Source organism: Pelophylax lessonae, assembly GCF_965119305.1.
Source record: "Pelophylax lessonae genome assembly, chromosome: 5".
Taxonomy (NCBI): Eukaryota; Metazoa; Chordata; class Amphibia; order Anura; family Ranidae; genus Pelophylax; species Pelophylax lessonae.
The window spans coordinates 173,155,961-173,176,877 of NC_138772.1; the positions used below are offsets into that span (position 1 = coordinate 173,155,961).

The 20,917-nt window shown below is 40.7% G+C and overlaps 1 protein-coding gene across 1 annotated transcript in view; it reads left to right on the forward strand.

Annotated features, from left to right (window-relative positions):
- NEK11 (NIMA related kinase 11) overlaps positions 1-20,917 on the forward strand; it is a 385,800-nt gene that overhangs the window by 127,116 nt on the left and 237,767 nt on the right. The window lies entirely within an intron of this gene.

Here is a 20,917-nt window from a genome sequence, read left to right on the forward strand (position 1 = left end):
GAAAAAGTGCGTGTTATACGCCGATAAATACGGTATTTTGTTTGACCACTAATAGGGCTTTTATATTTTTTTCCTTAGGTCTGCATTAAAGGGACCATAACACCACCATGGCTAAGGCTAGGTACGCACGGGCTGGAAATCAGCCAAAAAAACTTGATCCGGTAGGAACCGGGCAGCTTTCATCCCGCGCATACAGCTCCTTGCCTGACAGAAGCCAGTCCCACAACCGGCTTCTGTCGAATGAGCAAATGGAAAATCAGCATCTGATCAGTGCTCACAGCCAGTGGCTGCGAGAACTGAACCGTGTAGTTCAGTCCCCCTGCCCGAACAGAACACAATAAATCAGTGGGTGAGATCACCGCTAAAACATTGCATATGTTAGTATGGTGATCTGTAAGTTTACTTCATTCAGCCTGTTGAGTTGAATGAAAAAAACGTATAGTTATACCAAGCTTAAAGCATTCTTCCCTTAGTGCATATTAGTTCTCTGTGTTTTTCCCATAATGCATGATAGGCAGGGATGAAATAAGATATTAATTATAGGCATTATGAGAACAAGGCCACCAGTGGATAACCAATACGCCATCACAGAAACTGATAAAAGACTAGCATATTTTTAATGAGTTAATTATCTTATTTTAGGATATATCTTATTTAAGATATATTTTGTATAATAAGTTATTTTTAAGTACAGTGGTGCACTTTTAATGTTATTTACAGCCCGGTGGCTGGATAATAAGGTGGAATTTGATGAAATTAACTAACAGCACAGTCTTAGCTGACGCTGTGACTCGTGTTTGTAATATTACAACCACTAGCACAAAGTGTTCTCCTTGATATTCAGATTACACATCAATTTTTATTTTATAAAATAAATGTTTACATCTTTCCATTTTATTCAAAAGGATATTGTTTATTAAATGGATAACAGGAAATTGAACATACACTGTTACATAAATGTATTTTGATTAAAGAAAACCTGTGCTGTGAGAAATATGGAGTCTACCACTTCTGAAAATGCTAGGTTCCCGATATCACTGGTATCAATATTTTCTACATTTGTGACCTGGAACAAGCATGGAGATTAGAAAGTCAGAAATCTTTATCTGAATTCTTGTTCCAGGTAATTACCTCTGAAATAACTGAACCTGCATTGCAACCGGGAAGCTAGCATTTTCAGAAGCAAAGGTCAGTATTGACAGCATACATATTTTCACACTACAGAATTTAATTTCAAAAGAAAGTTGAAGAAATGGTTGGAAACTGTCCCGGTAATAATAATTGGATTGAAATATCAAAGCAAACCCCTCCCCATAACTACACAGAGCATCTAAATAATCCAGACAGCCTCTGGAAAAAATAAACTTTCATCATTAGCAGACACTTTGTATACCAATTGAAAATATTACGGTGCAGTAATCCACAGTATCAATCAAAACAAAGGCCCATATGCAGTAGTGTATCTAGCACACCTGCCACCCAAGACTGGTACATTTTTTTGCAAAAAAAAATGGTATGAGGTAGGCAGTATGCCACACCAAATTGTGGGTATTGTCAAATTGCATCAACACTGGGAGGGACTTAAATGGATATATGAGGTGATTGGTTGCCATTCTGACTGCTCCAGTTTTGATATATTATCCTAAGGGTTCATACAGGGTGCCAAGATACATCCTCTGTGCTGTGCCTGCATCCACCTCAGAGCTAGCTGCACACCGGCAGCCCATAGAAGTGGGTAGTAAACAGGTCCAAATGCAGACACTCTGCTTTCAGGTCCATGAACCCGTTCCTGCCCACATGTCAAATTTTCCCCTGCGGTACACTTCCCTCTCATGGGGTACGTAACTACGTATGCATATGCTCCATGTGAAAAGGCACAATTGTCATGTGGGTCACAGAGCAGGAAAGATGAGATGTCAGATGTAAATCTATCACACAACCTGTCATATTGATAAATATCCCCATATATCTTCTGAACTCACCAACTGCAGGCTCAACTTCCAGGCCCCAGGCAGACACCCTCTCAGTTGAGGCTTTGGGTCCAGGATCTTTCTCCCGGAATCCGGTAGGTCCTTCAGGCACCCTCTTTCCTACTCCATATCCTCCATACCTTCTCCTAGTCCAGGGCTTTCAGACACCCAATGTCCTAGTCCAGGGCCTCCAGGCATCCCCTCCTCTAGTCTGGGGCCCCCATGCACCCCCTTCCCCAGTCCAGGGCCTCAAGTTACCACCCACTCAGTCCAGGTCCTCTTACCCCCCCCCCCTTCTAGTCCAGGGCCTTCTGCACACCAAACCCCCTTTCCTTGTCCAGGGCCTCTCCAAACAAGGGAATACCACAATTTTCATCATCTGCTTTTCCTTTCTATCCATTATTTTATTATCATTGTTTTAATGTAATTTATAATGATAATAATCTAGTAGCAGGAATTCCTAAACCTAAAATGTATTTCAAGGGTTCCTCCTTGTTAAAAACGCTGAGAAAACAGAAAATTTCCTATCAAATACTTACTGTAATTTTCTCTTCCTGATGTGCTCCGTGGCAGTATACGTTTGGGTAACCCCGCCCTCGCTCCTACCCCATAGGACCCCACTCCCATAAATTTTTAGGCTGAGCTAGAGGCCGCGTTCCATAACTTGTCTACTCATGACACTGGGAGGGAACTCCTGGTGCCATGGAGCCCATCAGGAAAGGAAAATTACAGTAAGTATTTGATAGGAAATTTTCTGTTTTCCTGAAAGACTCTTTGGCAGCATAAAGTATGTTTGGAAACTAACTAGCCCAAAAAACAAGGGTGGGATGTTGAACAAAGTAAGGTTTCCAACATAGCACTTAGTCAACAGAAACCTTATGGAAAGATACTAACAGTAAAACGAAGCTAGCTACACCACAATGAGCCAGAACAACCTTAATGGAAGAAATGTCACCCTCCTACAAATATTACTGGTACCCTTTCACAGGGAGCCCATGAAGCCTACACACTCCTGGTTGAGTGTGTTGTTACTGCTTCCATGGCAATGACCCATCCAGTGATGATTCTGGATGGTATCTCTGTCCCGCTGGTTCTGTTACAGAACTCTAAGCAAAGCTAAAGCTTGGAAGCATGCTCGAAGTATCCCAACATCCATGGCATGGAACCAGTTATCCTTTGTGGTCCTGCAAATGGGAGGAACAAAACTTCCTCAGATTGCAACCCAGTATGGATATTAGCACTACCCATACTAGGCAGAATACCAACAAGGATCCCTCATGGTAACAAGGCCCCGGCAAACATCCTGACAAGATCCCGGCAAACATCCTGACTGATGAAAAAAGGACCCTTAGAGAGGCTGCCTTCATGACCGAACCTTTACTCAAAACTGGACTGAAAGAGATCCCATCTGGAGCAGCAACTGCAAAAGGGTCCTAAAGGACCTTATTCTGGCAAACTTCCTGCTGAGGATGTAGACCTTCGAGAGAATGACAACTTGGCTCAATTCTTACTCCAACTGGACTGGAGGTGATGCCACCCAGAGCTATGAGTCACTAAAGGATCCTTCCTAGCACAAAGTGTTAATCTTGGAAAACTTCCCAACTGAAGAGATAGCCCTTATAGTACATGTCCTCATTGATCGGTCTCTACCCAAGCTAGACTGAAAGGAGATCTCATCTGGAGCTGGCAAGGAAGTCCAGGGCAAGTAGTAAATCCCACCAAGAGGGTCTTGGCTCACCTTCAAAACTCAGTTGCAGTCCCCCAATCAAATCATTGGATGAATAAGGGATAGTCTACCCATGAGACATTGGATATGACAGGGACTGCAGAGATCTGCCCTCTAAGAGAGCGTTACGATCAGTTAAAGTCCAGAATGCACCTGACCGGAAAACTGAAGCAAAAGAAAACAAAGTAGTCCTAACTGAACAAGCTTTATTCAAATCCTTTTGTAGGATTTATAGATATTAGCTTAAAGAAACAACAGCCAGGCCTGATGAGTCTCTTCCTTCCAGGATGAGAAACTGAAAGAGATTAATAAGGGTGAAATATTGCTCTCTGGGACAGAAGATCTAATCTAGTGTAGACTCAAATTAGATAATAAAAAATGTCTACTCCACCCAGATTACAGTCCTCTCTACCTCTTCTCAGTGGACTGACCCAGAAGCTTCTGACATGCCCCCTGATGTAGGACACCACTGTAATGTTGTTCAGCCTCACTGGAGACTACAAAAATCCTGCTGTCAGGTGACAAAAGACAAAGGGAGCATGGAAGAGCTGGCCAGAAAACCAGAATGTTCAAAACAACTTCCCAACCAGGGAGTTCTACTGACAAAACAACTTCCCGACAGGGGAGTTCCACTGGCAGAAACTCAGCAGCACAGAAGATTTATTACTGTGCCAGCACCCAAGGCTTCATCTGCCTGTTTATGAGACATGAATTGCTGGGTGCATGATCAACATTCGAGAAAAAACCCTTTCAGGACAGAACACCATTTCCATTGAGCACACCTCAAAATAGGGATGGGAGAGACCATAATCCTGATCATCAGGTATTGAGACACTGACAGGTGAAGAGAGGAAAGCCAGGATTATCCAAAGTCTCTAGTGGTAAAATCCTGAACCCTGATGGATTAGGCTTTCAGGTACACAAGAAATTGCGTAGGAGTCATGTGACCCTTTTTAAAAGACCAGCCAGCCAATCTCTTGTAAGGTTCTGAAAACTCTCTATGTATACTTGACAGGAATCCCTGTCCAGAGGAGGAGTGTATCGAGAACCCAACCAGCAGACATAAATGCTGCATGACGTCTTGACCCATGTAGAAACCAGAGGTATGTCAGAAGACAGCTCTGGGAGTTGGAAGTAGGCATCCCTCATAGCAACAATAGTACTCCTCTTAAAATCGCATCTGCTGAAATTGGAATTGCCATTCCTAGAGATGGTAATAACCACGTTAGCTAGCGGAACTTGTCTATTGTTGCTGGAGCAAAGGATTCCTTCTGGCACAGTCAGAGGCTTGAAGATGACTCATGATCAACATGGCCTGAAGTGTTTAATCTGAGGGTCCAACTGTCCAAGACCAAAGCTGTATCTTCCTATCAGAAGAGGAGCAACCAGGTACCCATAAGATATGTATGGCTGGAAAAATCTGAAAAATGCCAATAAGCAACCTCCCCCTCAGAAATGGAGCTCTTGGCTGATTACTTGGTTGAGGACTCTTTCTCTCTGCAATTCTTTTTGGACTCCAAGCCAGAACTGCAGGAGCAAAACCTTTTTGGCGTTAGACACTGACATTTAGCCCTAGAAGGGGCCTAAGCCACTGAAGGCCACATCGTCCAAACAGGTGACTCATGCTGGAAAACCTCTTCCTCATAAGTGCCTTTAACTGACATCCTGCAATACAGGTAGAAGTTTCCTGATAGGGGTTTGAACTGAGCAACCCAGTACAGCAAGATGCTAGATGCTGACCTCTAAGACATTCTGCTGCTCTGTCCTTCTGTTCAGTTTGCACCCCCTTTCAAGAATGAGCTTCTAGCTTAAACATCATAGGAAAAAAAAGCAATGCACTCCTTTGGAAGTGCTAAAATACTTGCATCGCAGGTACCTCTGCTATTTTAGGCAGCTCAACAGCCTTACAAAAGGGAGTTACAAAAACCTGCTTAAAGATCTTCCTCATCCGCATCTTCCTTTTAGGAATTGTTTGAAGAGGGTTAAATTGGCCAGTTTACTTGTCCTGCAAGGAAAAAGCTTCACATTGTCAGGGTAGAGACTCCTTGCACAGGGAGAGTTGTAATAGACTCCTTTAGAGTGTCTTGACTACCCGTGGCAAACTGTTGGTCACTGTCATCTTGCTCCCTGGATGCCCAGAAGCTGTGCAGGGATGACGCTCCTGCCCCGGAAGCGACGGCGGGGCCGGTGCAGTGCATTGTGGGACTAATAAGGACACAGAAGAGGAAGCGCTGGCTTCAGCTGCCTACACCTGAGATGGCAGCGCTGGACAAGACATTTTCAAGGTAAGTATTTCTTCTAAAAGGTAAGTGCAACCTGGGACAGTTCAGAGGCTATCCATTGTGGAATGTACTAGCCCTGACTGTCCCAGGGGTATTTTTATTGAAAAATACTTTCAGAGGCCGGAACTCCGCTTTAAGTTGGATAGGGGGTGGGCTAGCAAGAGACTTTGTTACTTTGCCCTGGAAAGTTAAATTGACAAAGTCCTAATAGGGTAAATGTGGCTTAATAGTAAGAATAAATGCATGCAAACACATTGCAGCCAGGCATGTACAGTATATCTCATACATATCTGTGATGCTATTATTTTTACAAATCCAGATCACTAGTTAAAATAAAACTGCGTAACAAGTGCCTACAGGTGCATATGCAGTTAATGTGTGACTTAACCTTCCTAAAGCAGATAACAATTAGTATAGGATGTTGCTTGTTCTTAAACAGCCTAATATGGTTGATAATCAGTTTGCACTTGGGTAGCCAAACTAAAAGAATATTGGTATTTTAACTACTGAACATGGTATTGGAATATTGACTGTAAAAGCAGCAACAGGCATTCACACCAGCTGGGAATTAGCTGAAAATGTAAAAGTAGACCAATCGACTTTTCATCAAACTTTGAAGTTCTGTGTTTATCACGGTTCTTCATCACCCACACACAGCGCCTAGTAAACAAATGAACGTGTCAAAATCAGATCAGATTGGATGAGAACAAATAATCTGTTAAATTAGGTTTGTTGTATAGATAACAACAAAGATTAATTACACAGCAAAGATTAATCACACAACATGTCAGGTTGACCCTAGTTTCTGGCTTTTTGTGAGCCTTGGACTAACATCACAGTTGTTTTATAGTAATCTGTAGATTTATAGTTAAAGTGTTACTAAACTCAGGAGCCTGCATTCACTATATCTGGTCTCCCACAATACACAGAACATGCAAATGCAGGTATTTTAGTAAATATAAATGCCTTTTCTCATCAGAAGTATATAGCAGTCTTGTGATCTCTATCAGTTCCCATTAACAGCTTGTAGGAGGAGTTTTTATACTGCACTGAGCTGTCCTATCAGGACCCTTGACCCTTTGTCTGGACAGTGCTGATTGGCCCTGTGCTAATCACATGCACTCTCCCAAGAATAAAAAAAAAACCCCAGCAATACACACCAAACTGAGCATGTGCATCCTGACTCCAAAGGCTCTGTCTTATCTGGACATATTCTGGAGTCAGTGGAAAAAGAGGAGGATCTGTGCATTCAAGATTAAAGCAGCCTTTTTACACAATTCAGAGGATTAACCCCTTAGGTTTCACAGTAAGTATAACAAGCATGCTTTACTGCATATACTGATTTTACTCTTGTGGGTTTAGTAACACTTTAAAAGAGAGGCATGGGTTTCCCTTTTTAGCTGCATCCTATTTCCTGTTGACTACTAATACATAAAAATGTTTCCAGCCTTCTGAGAATTGCACCCTTTCTGTCAAAATCAAGGTAAATACCTATTGGAGGGGCTACAGTCTTCTCTGGATTCTCATCCCAAAAATCTTTCCGGGATCTACCTCCTTTCTTTCTCCTCTGTTTGACTGAAGATGGCTCTGGGCTGTCTGCACTCCTCCTCCTCCCTCTCCCTCCTCCTCTCTAATGACACACAGCTCAGATATATTCTCTTATATACAGCCTATAGCCCCGTGCACACGCACAGATTGTTGGCCGTAAAAATCTGGTGTGCATGCTATAAAATTTTTGTTGGCCAACAAAGAACGGCCGATTGTTCCTCAGTCAGTACAGATTTCGGCAGACAAAATCAGATGAGCAAGACTGGGCATGCTCAGAGAAGAAAAAACACACTGAAAGTCAACCAGAACATGACATCACTTCTGAAGTTGTTTTTTGTTGGCCAACAAAAGTCCAGTGCAAGTCTAGAGCACATTTCAACCAACAAACAACACTGGACAAAAGTTGGCCGATCGGTTGGCCAACAATCTGTGCGTGTGTACGGGGCTTAAATCTGCACACTGTGTAGCTGCCTGCTATGCTGCATGTTGTCAGCTGTTCTTATGTTTTTGTGTCTGCCCTGCGCGGCATCTATGTTGTGTTGTGTTATGTCTTTTTCTTGTTTAAAACAAACAGAAATTTATAAAAAAAAAAAAAATAGTTTGCTTTATGCTGCTGCCACTGCAAAGTGCGCTGGCGGCCGCATAAGCCGACACACCTCCTATAGTGCTGACTGCAGCCTTAAAGCGGTGTTCCAACCTCCCCTCTCCCCCTCCAAAAATTAAAAGTCAGCAGCTACACATACTGTAGCTGCTGACTTTTAATATTAGGACACTTACCTGTCTTGGAGTCCAGCGATGTCGGCACTGCAGCCGATGTTTCCATCGGCTGTCGGGTGCTGTCGCCGCCATTGCCGGTGAGGGAACCCGGCAGTGAAGCCCAAATGTGGCACCGGAGGGTGGGGGAGGAAGCAAATGAGCGGAACTTACACTTTTGGGTGGAACTCCGCTTTAAGATAGTGGAGGGCGGAATGATATCTGCTGCACTCCGTCTCTCCCTGTAGCAGAGCGGATTGTCCTGTGAGAAAGAGCTGCCATGTGGTGTCCTGTCCTGAGACTCCTGACTTCTCACTGCCTGAAGTACATTACATAGAAGCAAAGAAACAAATCACCACTCAAAGTGCTGACAGCTGGGCCAGTAGGATTCCCAAGTAAACTGTAGTAGTCCTGCAAGACTGGGTGCTCACCAAGGTCCGCAACCTAAGAAGTCCATATGCATGTAGAAAGAAAGTGGCACTTCCAGTCTCAGGAAAGTAGAAACTTGAGTTTTATTTCTTCAGCAATGAATAAGCACATGGTGTGAAACGCGTTTGCTGCTATCCTGTTTGTCTTGTACATGTCGATGTTGGACTTTTTGATTTGAAGAAATAAAACTCAAGTTTCCACTTTCCTGAGACTGGAAGTGCCACTTTTTTTCTACATGCATATGAAGTACATTACATGCCTGCCTAAGGTAAGTACATTGATTTTGGTAATTATTTAAACCGTCAATTTTGCTGCCGGATGAATATAGGGGCTGCCTGGCTATCTAACAATGCTGCCTGGATAGTGGCCTGTCTCTTGCTGTATATGGGGGCTGTCTCTTTCTGTGTATATGAGGACTGTCACTTGCTTTACATTGGGGACTGTCTCTTGCTAGACATTGGGGACTATATTGCTGGATATTGGGGACTGTCTCTTGCTGGATATGGGAGTATCTGGGAGTGCATCTGAGCTTAGTAAGCACTGGATATATTTAATGTTTTTTACATTTTACTGAATTGCTTTTTATTAAAATAATTCCATACAAATTACGTTGTATTTCCCCCAAATGATACTTGCTTCCCTGTTCTCAAAAGGGGGTGGTACTGGGAGATGTGTAGGGGTGGAGACAAGGGGTGGTCCTAGGAGCGGTTCTAGGGGTGGGTAGGGGGTGAAGACAGACATGACCTAGGGAAGGGGGGTGAGTTCCTGCACCTTTTCTCTGAGAATAAAAAGGCCCTGGGTTACAATTACAGCAACACTCGTTTCCTATAAAATTGCCTTCTCTGTATTGAAATTTAAAGCCAACCAGTGAAGGCATTCTGTTGGCTACTAATACTTTCTAGTAAACACAGCAACTGTCAGAAAGTTCATCATTGTACCTTGCTTTTCATTAGGCTGTGTCACTTTACATTAATTGTATGCAGAGCAGTCATCAGGCTTTTAATAATTATTACAAGAGGGGGAAAAATGTCAACTTCATATTTCTGTAGCACCATTCCATTCTTAGCCCTCAGGTGAACGATTAACACTGACCATGGCTTCCCAGCTACCTGAACGCACATAACATGTAAAAGAAGGGAGGAGTTCCTGGCGGAGTGGGTCAGACCACGCAGGCAATGCCTGCAAAGGAGGATTGCTGCAGGCAGCACTGTCAGCACTGAGCAAGTATGCAGATCAGAAAAGTCAAAAATGTTTCTTTTAATACTGACAGAAGCAGGAGACACTCCTGGTACGAATGTTGTGTTGGCAGAAAGGTACAGCTGGAGCAAAAGCCTCTCATGTTCCCATCACTCATCAGTAAATAGCCCAGCACACTATGGTGACTCTTAGTCTAATCTATGGGGCTCTGCTATAAAGGCTTACAGCCATTTCTGATGCGCAATGGAACTGACTACCAAATTGACAGTGGAGCCCATCCAATAACTATAGAAAAATTATGATTTCTACAGCTCTGGATTTTCAGTTTGCAGTCCATATGTATTAGGACTGGCTGCATATACCCTGGCATTCATAAAGATTGGCACATGCACTCTTTAGAAGAGTGTCTGCACTACCATATGACAAATGTCAGTAAATGCAACAAATTAATGTACCAATCTGAAACATATACATGAATTTACAAAAAGTTATATACCCTGCACATGAAATTAGGAAATGGGCAGCTGCAACTATTAATATAGGTTATACTACATATACTGAAACTTAGTTTAAATATACAGGAATTTTGCAAAGGTCTCATTTTGCACAGGTCTCAAGCATGCTGTGTGACCAAGCTTCATTAGTTGCTAACATGCTGGCGGCCTCAGGAGCTGCTGGCATCCTAGAAACAAATTAATTTGCGCAGCCAAGCTTAGTTGGTTACTTGGTAGCCTTGGGGTGGCCGGCGTCCTAACAATCAGTGTTGTGTAGCTAAGCATCATAGGTTGCTAAGATGTCAGCAGTCTCGGACCGCCAGTGTTCTAGCAACCAACAACATGGGAGACACGGGTGCCTCACTTCCGACACAAATTACTCCTAAATTATTTTACTTTTATTTATTTGCCAGTTTCCTTTTCTCTGAAAAGGTGGTATTTCTTTCTTATTTATTTGTCAAAGCCATTGAAATATAATGTGAATTATGCCAATCAAGAACTAGTTGACTTTGTTGCCGTTTTCATATGAGTGTCTCTGAATATTCCACTAAATGTCAATTCCAGCAAAACCAAAATTGTAAAAAAAAAAAAAAATGTTACAATGCTACATAGTTACATAGTCAGGTAAAAAAAAAAAAGACACAAGTCCATCTAGTTCAACTAATGGAAAAATAAATAAATAGAAAACTTCCATATCCTTATTATTTATGACATGTAATATTGTCATCCATTGAGTTTGTTAACTTTTTTAACCACTTGCCGACTCACTTGAGCTCTACTGCGGCAAAGTGGTTAGTTCCCGTCCAGCAACGTAGACCTACGTCGCTGGACTCCTCCCCTTGTGGGTGGCGCACGCGCGCCGCCGGAGGCTCGCTCCTGCTGTATTCAGTCACAGCGGGAGTCGGGCCAGGGGAGGAGCAGCGGTGATCACCGCCGCTCTTCCCCGATCATCAGGGAATCGAGTTTGCAGATCCGCCCGCTTGTGTAAACAAAGCGGGCGGATCTCCTAAGTGACAGACAGTGACAGATTGCAGGGTTCAGCATAGCTGAACATGCAATCTGTCCCTCAGTCACCTCCCCCCACACATGTTAGTAAGCACCAGGCATACATTAACCCCTCCCTCTCCAATAAAGGGAACCCCTTCCCTGCCAGTGTCATTTTTACAGTAACAGTGCATATTTATAGCACTGATTACTGTAGTAATGTCACTGGTACCCCCAAAAGTGTCAAAAATGTCAGTCAAGGGTCCGATCTGTCCGCCGCAATGTCGCAGTCCCGCAAAAAAAATCGCAGATCGCCCCCATTACTCGTTAAAAAAAAAAACACCAAAAATGACAAAAATCTTTCCCTTAGTTAGTAAACGCAATAACTTTTGCGCAAACCAATCAAAATACTCTTATTGTGATTTTTTTTTTACCAAACATAGGTAGCAGAAAACAAATTGGCCAAAAATGTAAAAAAAATTTGATTTTTACTTTTTTTGGGGGGGGAATTTCATATAAAAAATTTGAAAAATATTGTTATTTTTTCAAAATTTACGCTCTTTTTTTGTTTATAGCGCAAAAAGTAAAAATCGCACAGGTGATCAAATACCACCAAAAGAAAGCTCTGTTTGTGGGAAAAAAAGGACGTAAATTTTGCTTGGGTACGGCGTTGCACGACCGCACAATTGTTAGTTAAAGTTGCACAGTGCCGAATCGCAAAAAGTGGCCGGGACGTAAGACAGCAAAATCCTCCGGTGGAAAAGTGGTTAAACATTTGTACAAATCCACACATTTTTAAAAAAGATTGCAAGTTACAACACAAAAAAATCTCTCATTATATGCAGATCTTGCTAAGCAGCAAACTAGCCAGATGTTCTAGAGTTATTACACATCCCTATCTCCATCACTATTATTAGTCAAGCTATCTGCAGGTACAGTTCTAATTTTTTTTAAACGTTTTAAATCAAATGGAAAAAAAAAATATACAAGCACAAAAAAAAACATATTTGCATAGCAACTGAATTTCTTGTGATAGTTGTCAAATGGCAACCTTTATTCCCAAATATAAATAGCTGTTTTCAAATGTATGAATTCAGTTTATATGACATGAACACAACTGTACTTCCATGACAGTTGGAATGAAGAATCTTGTCTTGAAAATCAGCCCTTGCATGTCAGTTTTGTCATTTATTTTCCTGTATGAGGATCGTATCTATACCTTGCTGTCCATAAATCATGCTTAAAAATGATAAATAGATTCTGAATATAGGAACGAAAACAGGATTGGATTTTTGAGATGTAAAACACCATTTCTATCTATATTGCAGTCCTGCTGACTAAGCATGCTGTTCAGATGTCTATTTTCATTTAAGTTTCCTGGCTTGCTTTAAAATATTGTTCAACCTGCTTATATATACAATACGTTCAATCAAACATTGGTTAATACTCAAATACTACTTTCAGGATCCAAAATTGCATCATGTAGAATTCACATAAAATGTGGAATCTCACCCGTGTGTGATTTATTCAGCTTTGCAGGTTAGCAACTTTGGCCATTTCAAGCAAAATACTTTCTTATAAAACAGAATAATACTCATCCTGTATTCTACAATTCATGAATAAGTTAAGCACTGAGCGATGGGTGAGAGCCCAATTTTTTTGATGAGAAGCAGTGACTTAGAAACAAGCCATGGAGCCAGGATCATATACCTAGGGGCACAGAAATCCCTAAAGACCCCTTATTCACAATTTTAAAACCAAGATATCAGTAAGTTTAAAGTGTTACCAAACCCACAGCAGTAAAATCAGTGTGTATATGCAGTCAAGTTTGCTTGTTATACTCACTGTGGAACCTAAGGGGTTAATCATCTGTATTGTGTAAAAAGACTGTTTGATGCTGTCTTCTCTGTTCCTTCCCTTCTTCCGCTGTCCCCAATACATCTCTTGATAGAACTTAGGCTAGGGGACAAGCTGCACATGTTCAGTTTCGTGTGTATTGCTAAAAAGTTTTTTTTTTTTTCTTGGGAGAGTGCATGTGATCAGCACAGGGCCATTCAGCACTGTCCAGACGGAGGATCAAGGGTCCTGCAGCCTCATAGGACAGCCAGAGCAGTATAAAAACTCCTCCTACAAGCTTTAACTAGACACTGATAGAAATAATAAGACTGCTCTATTTGCTGATGAGAAAGGGTATTTAGCAGTTTATATTTACTAAAACTATTGCATTTTCATTTTCTGTATACTGTGGGAGACCAAATTTAGTAAATGCAGGTTCCTGGGTTTACTAACACTTTAGGTGTTCTTGCTGCACATAGTAAAAAACGAGCATCCTCTAGCTGGCTGAAAATAATTTTATGATTTTTCTAATCCAATTAATTGATGTTATGTTTGGTGGGTAGATTGTCTCTTAAATCTTATCATGTGTTGTAAGACTACTGTATGCTTGCTGTCTATCCCTTTCTCTATATATACATATTATGATTATTTTATATATATAGTACATGGAACTTTTATTTTTTATTATTTAATTTTTATATACTGTGTGTATGTGTGTATGTGTGTGTATATGTATATGTATATATGTATATGTATATATATATATATATATATACTGTGTATATATGGAATGTTTTATATAGCTTTTATTTTTCGTCACATTTATATTTAAGTGAAGATCATGTGATTTTAGGAAAAAATGATTTTTTAAATATATTTTATGATTGATATGAAATATTATTTGTATATTCATTTGCCACATCGGCACATTAAAATGTTTATTGCTCATCTTTTGTTTTTATATATGACTCCTACACTTTGTATTATTCATGGATATACACTGCTTAAAAAAAAAATTAAAGGAACACTTATCAGAGTGTAGCATCAAGTCAATTATCTTCTGAAATATTGATCTGGTCAGTTAAGCAGCAGAGGGGCTTGTTAATCAGTTTTAGCTGCTTTGGTGTTAATGAAATTAAAAACAGGTGCACTAGATGGGCAACAATGAGACAACAGGAATGGTTTTACAAGTGGAGGCAAATTACATTTTTTTCCCTACTCATAATTTCTGACTGTTTTTTACTAGTTTTGCATTTGTCTAGGGCAGTGTCACTACAGGAAGCATGACATGATACCTGGACCCTATAGAGGTTGCACAGGCAGTCCAATTGCTTGAGGATAGCACATCAATATGCGCCATTGCCAGAAGGTTTACTGTCTCCCCCAGCACAAGTCTCAAGAGTATGGAGGAGATTCCAGGAGACAGCCATTTACTCTAGGAAAGCTGGACGGGGTCGTAGAAGCTCCTTAATCCATCAGCGGGACCGGTATCTGCTGTGCACTAAGGAACAGGATGACCACTGCCAGAGCCCATAAAATGACCTCCAGCAGGCAACTGGTGTGAATGTCTCTGACCAAACATTTAGAAAAAGACTGCATGTGGGTGGCCTGAGGGTCCATCATCCTCTAATGGGCCTTGTGCTCACTGCCTGGCATCATGGAGCTCAATTGGCATTTGCCATTGAACACCAGAATTGGCAGGTTCACCACCGGCGCCCTGTGCTTTTCACAGATGCGAGCAGGTTCCCCTTGAGCATATGTGACAGACGTGAAAGGGTCTGGAGAAGCCGTGGAGAATGTTATGCTGCCTGTAACATCTTTCAGCATGACTGGTTTGCTGATGGGTCCAGGATGGTCTGGGGAGGCATATCCATGGAGGGACGCACAGACCTCTACAGGCTAGACAATGGCACCCTGGCTGCCATTTGGTATTAGGATTAAACCTTTTGACTCATTGTCAGACCCTACGCTGGTGCAGTGGGTTCTGGGTTCCTCCTGGTGCACGACAATGCCCAGCCTCATGTGGCCAGAGTATGCAGCCAATTCCTGGAGGATGAAGGAATTGATACCATTGAATGACCCCCAAGCTCGCCTGACCAAAACTCAATAGAACACCTCTGGGACATTATGTTTCGGTCCATCCGATGACGCCAAGTTGGACCTCGGTCTGTTCAGGAGTTCAGTAATGCCCTGGTCCAGATCTGGGAGGAAATACCCCAGGACACCATCGGTTGTCTCATTAGGAGCATGCCCCAATGTTGTCAGGCATGCATACAAGCATGTGGGGGCCATACAAACTACTGAGTATCATTTTGAGTTGCTGCAATGAAATTTCAGCAAGTTTGAACTAGCCTGCTGCGTCATTTTTTCACTTTGATTTCCGGGGTGACTTTGAATTCAGCCCTCTGTAGGTTAATAATTTTCATTTCTATCAAACGATGTGGCATCCTTTCTTTTCTAACACATAACCCAGTCCATATCAGTATAGATATCCAGCGTGATATTTTTCCCCATTGAGATTTGATGTGTTTTCAAAGTGTTCCTTTTTTTTTTTTTTGAGCAGTGTGTTATATACTAGCAATTGTGAAGGGAGATGCTTTTGCCCCTGAAACACATTGTCTGCCTAAAGTTCAGCTTTCATTTTTTTAAATTTATACTTTTGTATTACAGTATAGCCATGCTGCACAGCTGAGTTAAAATGGCATTGAGATGTGAGCTCGGTGTATTGTGATAAGGACCAGTAGGGTGAGCTTGCCCTTAGGCCTAAAGTTCCCCTGCCAGACCTCAAAGGCATTTTACATTTTTAGTTGTTATACCAATGTAATATCTTCTAAATCCTGAGCAGATTTACTTGCGGCTGTGCTCTCTTTGGTAAACCTACTTTAAAAAATGATGATGATGATGGACTTTGTAGTACTGTGATTTGTAGATTCTCACTTAACTAACTGGAGGAGTTTTATAGAATCAGATTTTCCTTTCTTACCCAGCCTTGACGGTTTTAGCTACTGGAGGTGAGCTTAAAAAGCATTTTCATTGAAGGGCTTAATTAAAAGATAAAATCATACTTTAAATTTAGGATGATATTTGGGTTAAGGTGATATGAAAATATGTACAAGTCTACAATATTAATTTTCTATATTTTATTATAAATATTTAATATATTTAATTTAGAGATATTTTAATATAATTAAAAATAGAACTACTTTGCTTGTAGTTCTTAAAAAAAAAAAAAAAAAAAAATCCAAATGTATTGCAGTTAATAATACGTGCTAATTATGTTCTATCAGCAGGAAAACTACATTAAAAAAAAAAAAAATTGTCTTGAACGTATTCTGTTTAGTAGTTACAGCATCCTAAAATCCTTCCAGTTAGTATATAAACAGACATGGAGTCTTTAACTCCCACAGAAATTATGTCAAAATACATAAATAAGTACAGAATTACGTAAATAAGTGATGGTTCAACAAATAATGAGAACACATCTATATTTCAGTCCAATTACTGTCTGTGTGTGTATTTTTTATTCTATCATGCTCTGTGTTCCAGTGCTTAATTTAAACTTCAGCCAGAGCTTCATCCATACTTTTTTCTCGTTTTAGTTTTGGATAGATTGGAAGAGGTAAGAACTATTTTAGGGTTTATTGTTGTCTATATACCTCCTGTGGAGATTTCATCTCATAGTGTTGTCACCAAGACAGGAGGTGAGAGGAAATCCCCAATAGGGACACATACAGCAATACAATCCAGACTGAAGTTCCAGCCTACTTCTAACATCTAACCCTATTTCACTCTAAAAATAAAAGTTGTCTTTATTGCTGTTTGTGTTGAAAAGTTACAAAAGGGGAATAGATGAGAAAACTCTTCAATAAAGATCCAGACAGCATTATAAACCTAAAAGAAATAAAAAAAATTGAAATAGACCATTCACACCTAAGCAATCAATTGCAGTTTGTTAATGCACTCATGTTAAAGCGGAGTTCCGCCCCCTTAAAAAAATTAAAAGTCAGCAGCTAAAAATACGGTAGCTGCTGACTTTTAGATTGTAGAACTTACCTGTCCAGGGAGCCCGCGATGTCGCCACTTGAAGCCGATTTACGTATCGGCTCTCGGGTGCCACCGCCATCCAGGGTAAGCTTCACTGCTGGTTCCCTACTGCGCATGCGCGGAGGAAAAAGGAGGGGGCCGAAAGCTGCCAAATGGGGCACCAGAGGGGGGGAGGAAGCAGATCAGCGGAGTTCCACTTTTGAGGGGAACTCCGCTTTAATGTGCATCATGGCATGTGTTAACATGAGCTGTGCAAATGAATGCATGCCATAGGAATGGGCTGCCAATACGTAGCATTAGGGATTGGGCTTTAAATGCATAGCATTGGGCTGCCATTGCACTACAACAGATGAAAAAACGTGCATGACCCTTTTATAACAACATGGCGCTCCGCTGATAAAGCAATAAAGGGGGAATGCTTTGGCCCCTGAAACATATTATCTGCCTGTAGTTCAGCCTTAATTTTTATACTTTTGTTTTATAGCCTAGTGATGCTGCACAGCTGAGTTAAAATGACATTGATGTTTGAGCTTGGCATGTTGTGATAAGGGCCACTAGGGCAAGTTTGCCCTTAGGCCTAAAGTTGTGTTGTGTGCTGACCTCTACTGTACAATGCATTTGGGTGGCATTCACAATGAATGGTACTGCAACACATCGCACATAGGGCAGATATGTTGCCATGCATTGGGGAAAGGCCCTAACCCTTCTCCATTCTATTCTATTAAAAAAAAAGTTTTAATGGAATTAAGTTTGCATTTCACTTCTAAATGGACAAGTGTGTTTTTTTGAAGAGAATGAGTACCTTTTCATATTCTTCTTATAGGTAAAAGTATATATTATGTATAGCCTAAACCTTTTTTCGGAGGTGCTTAGGGAATGGTTGGGAAAGTAATACATTTCAGTTTGTACTTCTCCCCTCAAGTCCAGACAATTCAAACCACATAAATGGCCTTCTTACCTAATTTTCTATCAATAATAGAGTAATATTTTTCTTAGCTTCCCCTGCATGGCTCACCAATGTATAGTTGTTACTCATTACCTTCTCAGTGTCTTTAACGTTAGTCCAAATGACTAAAATTACAATAAGATGCATAACACAACTTTAGTTGTACTTTATTTATATTTTTCATTTTCATTTTATATTGTATCTGTTTTCTCTCTTTACTTTTTCTTTTACCATGTTTTTATTGAAGACTTTCAAATAAAATACAAACATCCAAATAGAACATTTTCCATTTTCTGCCAGCATAGTGCTTATTACATTGGTGTCTGGGTCAACATAGTCAACGTGAACAATACAGGAGAAACAGAGCAGAACAGTAAACACACAAAACATAGAAGGTTCTGTAACACACTGGAGATGTTGACGATGCCCCTGGAACATCCGAACACCCCCATTGGGAATTATCTGTCTCCGGATGGGGGCAAGGCCAACCTTCCCCATCAGTTCTTAATGCTCTCTTCACTTTTTCATCCTTCGTTTGATTGTCTTGTTGCAGTTGGTAAGGGACATATTCCATGGACCGGTCCCTGAAGACCCTAACTTCTTTATTCTTATTGCTGGTTTAATTATCCTATGTGAAACATGACCATGCATTATGACTTTGTTAAATCCTTTATAAATATATGTACAGTACACAAGAAACCAATATACCAGACAATAAGGATTTGCAATGGTAACCCTTAAACAATGTAACTAAATATAGAGATTCTTTTTGTGTACCATGCTTGAGATTATAACAATGTTCCATCCAACAGTCTATATTTATTGTCTATAGTTATTACCATTTTAGACTATTTTTCTAAATAAATTGAAAAAAATATTAATAGAAATGAAAAAAATAGAAAAAAACAGTTTTTTATTCGTTGTCTATGGCATATTGGGGACATTTTGTTTCAATTTATGTCCCCGAGATACAACAGGAAGTGGGAGGAAACCCCTATAAAGTTAGGATAATTCCCCAGTCATCACCCAAAACTGGAGTTCCATTGGAAGAACTGCCCTCACCTCTTTTTATTCTAACACCTCTAAACTGTTGGGTTCCTATCACTTTCTGTCTCAGTAGTAATGGTCACCAGGACAAACAGAGAAAGTGAACCTACCAGTTCCAATCCTCTCCTGTTCCATCCGTCAGAAAAAAATATATATATACAGTATATACATATATACAGTGTGTGTATATATATATATATATATATATATATATATATATATGACTTTACATGCATCTTAATCTTGGTAAAGATGAGGTCATACTGTAATACTATATAAATGAATTATATATATTGTGCACTATGGGAAGTGTTCTTTTGTACTCCCCCCCCCCCCCACGCCAAGAAAAAAGCTACTTTCCTCGCTCTGTGACAATTGCCACTGAAGTTTTAATCTATCATTTTTTACATTATATCCATTATAATTTTAAAAAGGTCATCTTGGAAAACACAATGAATAGTCCATATTGTGCTGTAGCCAGTCTGGAGTAGGACAGCGGGGAACGAGAGAAAAGAACATTTTGCTGCCTGATTCCCCCAGTGTCCTGGATTCCCATCTACCATGTTACCATAGCAACAGTAGTTCCATACTACTAGAACCAGAACAATGCTATGTTATTGAAGAAATTCATTCTTCTTTGAGTAATGCTCTTTTACCAGTGTGATAAAATGTTATCAGCATGGCGCCATGTTGCAGTAATGATGCAACGATACTACAGTAAATGTATTCACTTTGCTGGATTGCCCTGATCAGAAAATCTGAATCTGGAAACGTACAGTACACATTGCATTTGATGTTCAGAGCTTACACAGGGCTATACGATTCTTTCCTCATATTCATGTAACATTTCTACTGGTGCCAGAACAACCAATCATAAAGCACTAGCCCTGTCACATGGTAGGAAGAGTTGCAAATCACAAGCCCCCCATAACTGCAAATACCAGATATTTCATTTTACTGATGGTTGCCCAACTGAGTGGAAGGAAATGTACACCTGCTCTCATGTACAGCTGTTTGAAGTGAGCCTTCGGTATTGCTTTGCCTTACATTTGCTTTAAAAACCTTCGATCAACTGTGGGTATAGGATTGTGTATATGGGATTGTATGGATGTTTTTTTTTTTTTTTATTATTAGCTAGATCGACTTGTGTCTTATTTCCCACCTGACTAACTATGTAACATATTTTAAAAAGCATGCATTTTTTAAACATAAATGATATTTAGTTTAAAGGGGGTCAATGGCAGAATTCATTGTTTGGACCACCACAAATTATGTTACCTCTTTAAATGCTTGGTGGGGAAGTGCATATATTGCTACATAATATTTATTTATTCTTTGTTCTTCAGACCCGGTTCACACTAATGCGAGTGCCGGGTTCGCATGTAATGTCGGAGCGCACTGCTCCGACATTACATGCGATCAGCTGTGCGGTGCGAGTTTAGCCATACAGTTTGTATGGCTAAATTCGCATCGCACCCGGTGCAAACACGCACAGGAGGCATTTTTGCAGCCGCATCAGGATCGGATCGCACAGCGGTTCACACTTGTGCGATCCCATCCTGTGCGAACTGCACGATCGCACTGCGATATGCGATCAAACTGGGGGTGTCGTTAAGATTACATTGACACCCCCAGCGTATCGCATATGGCAGTGTGAACTG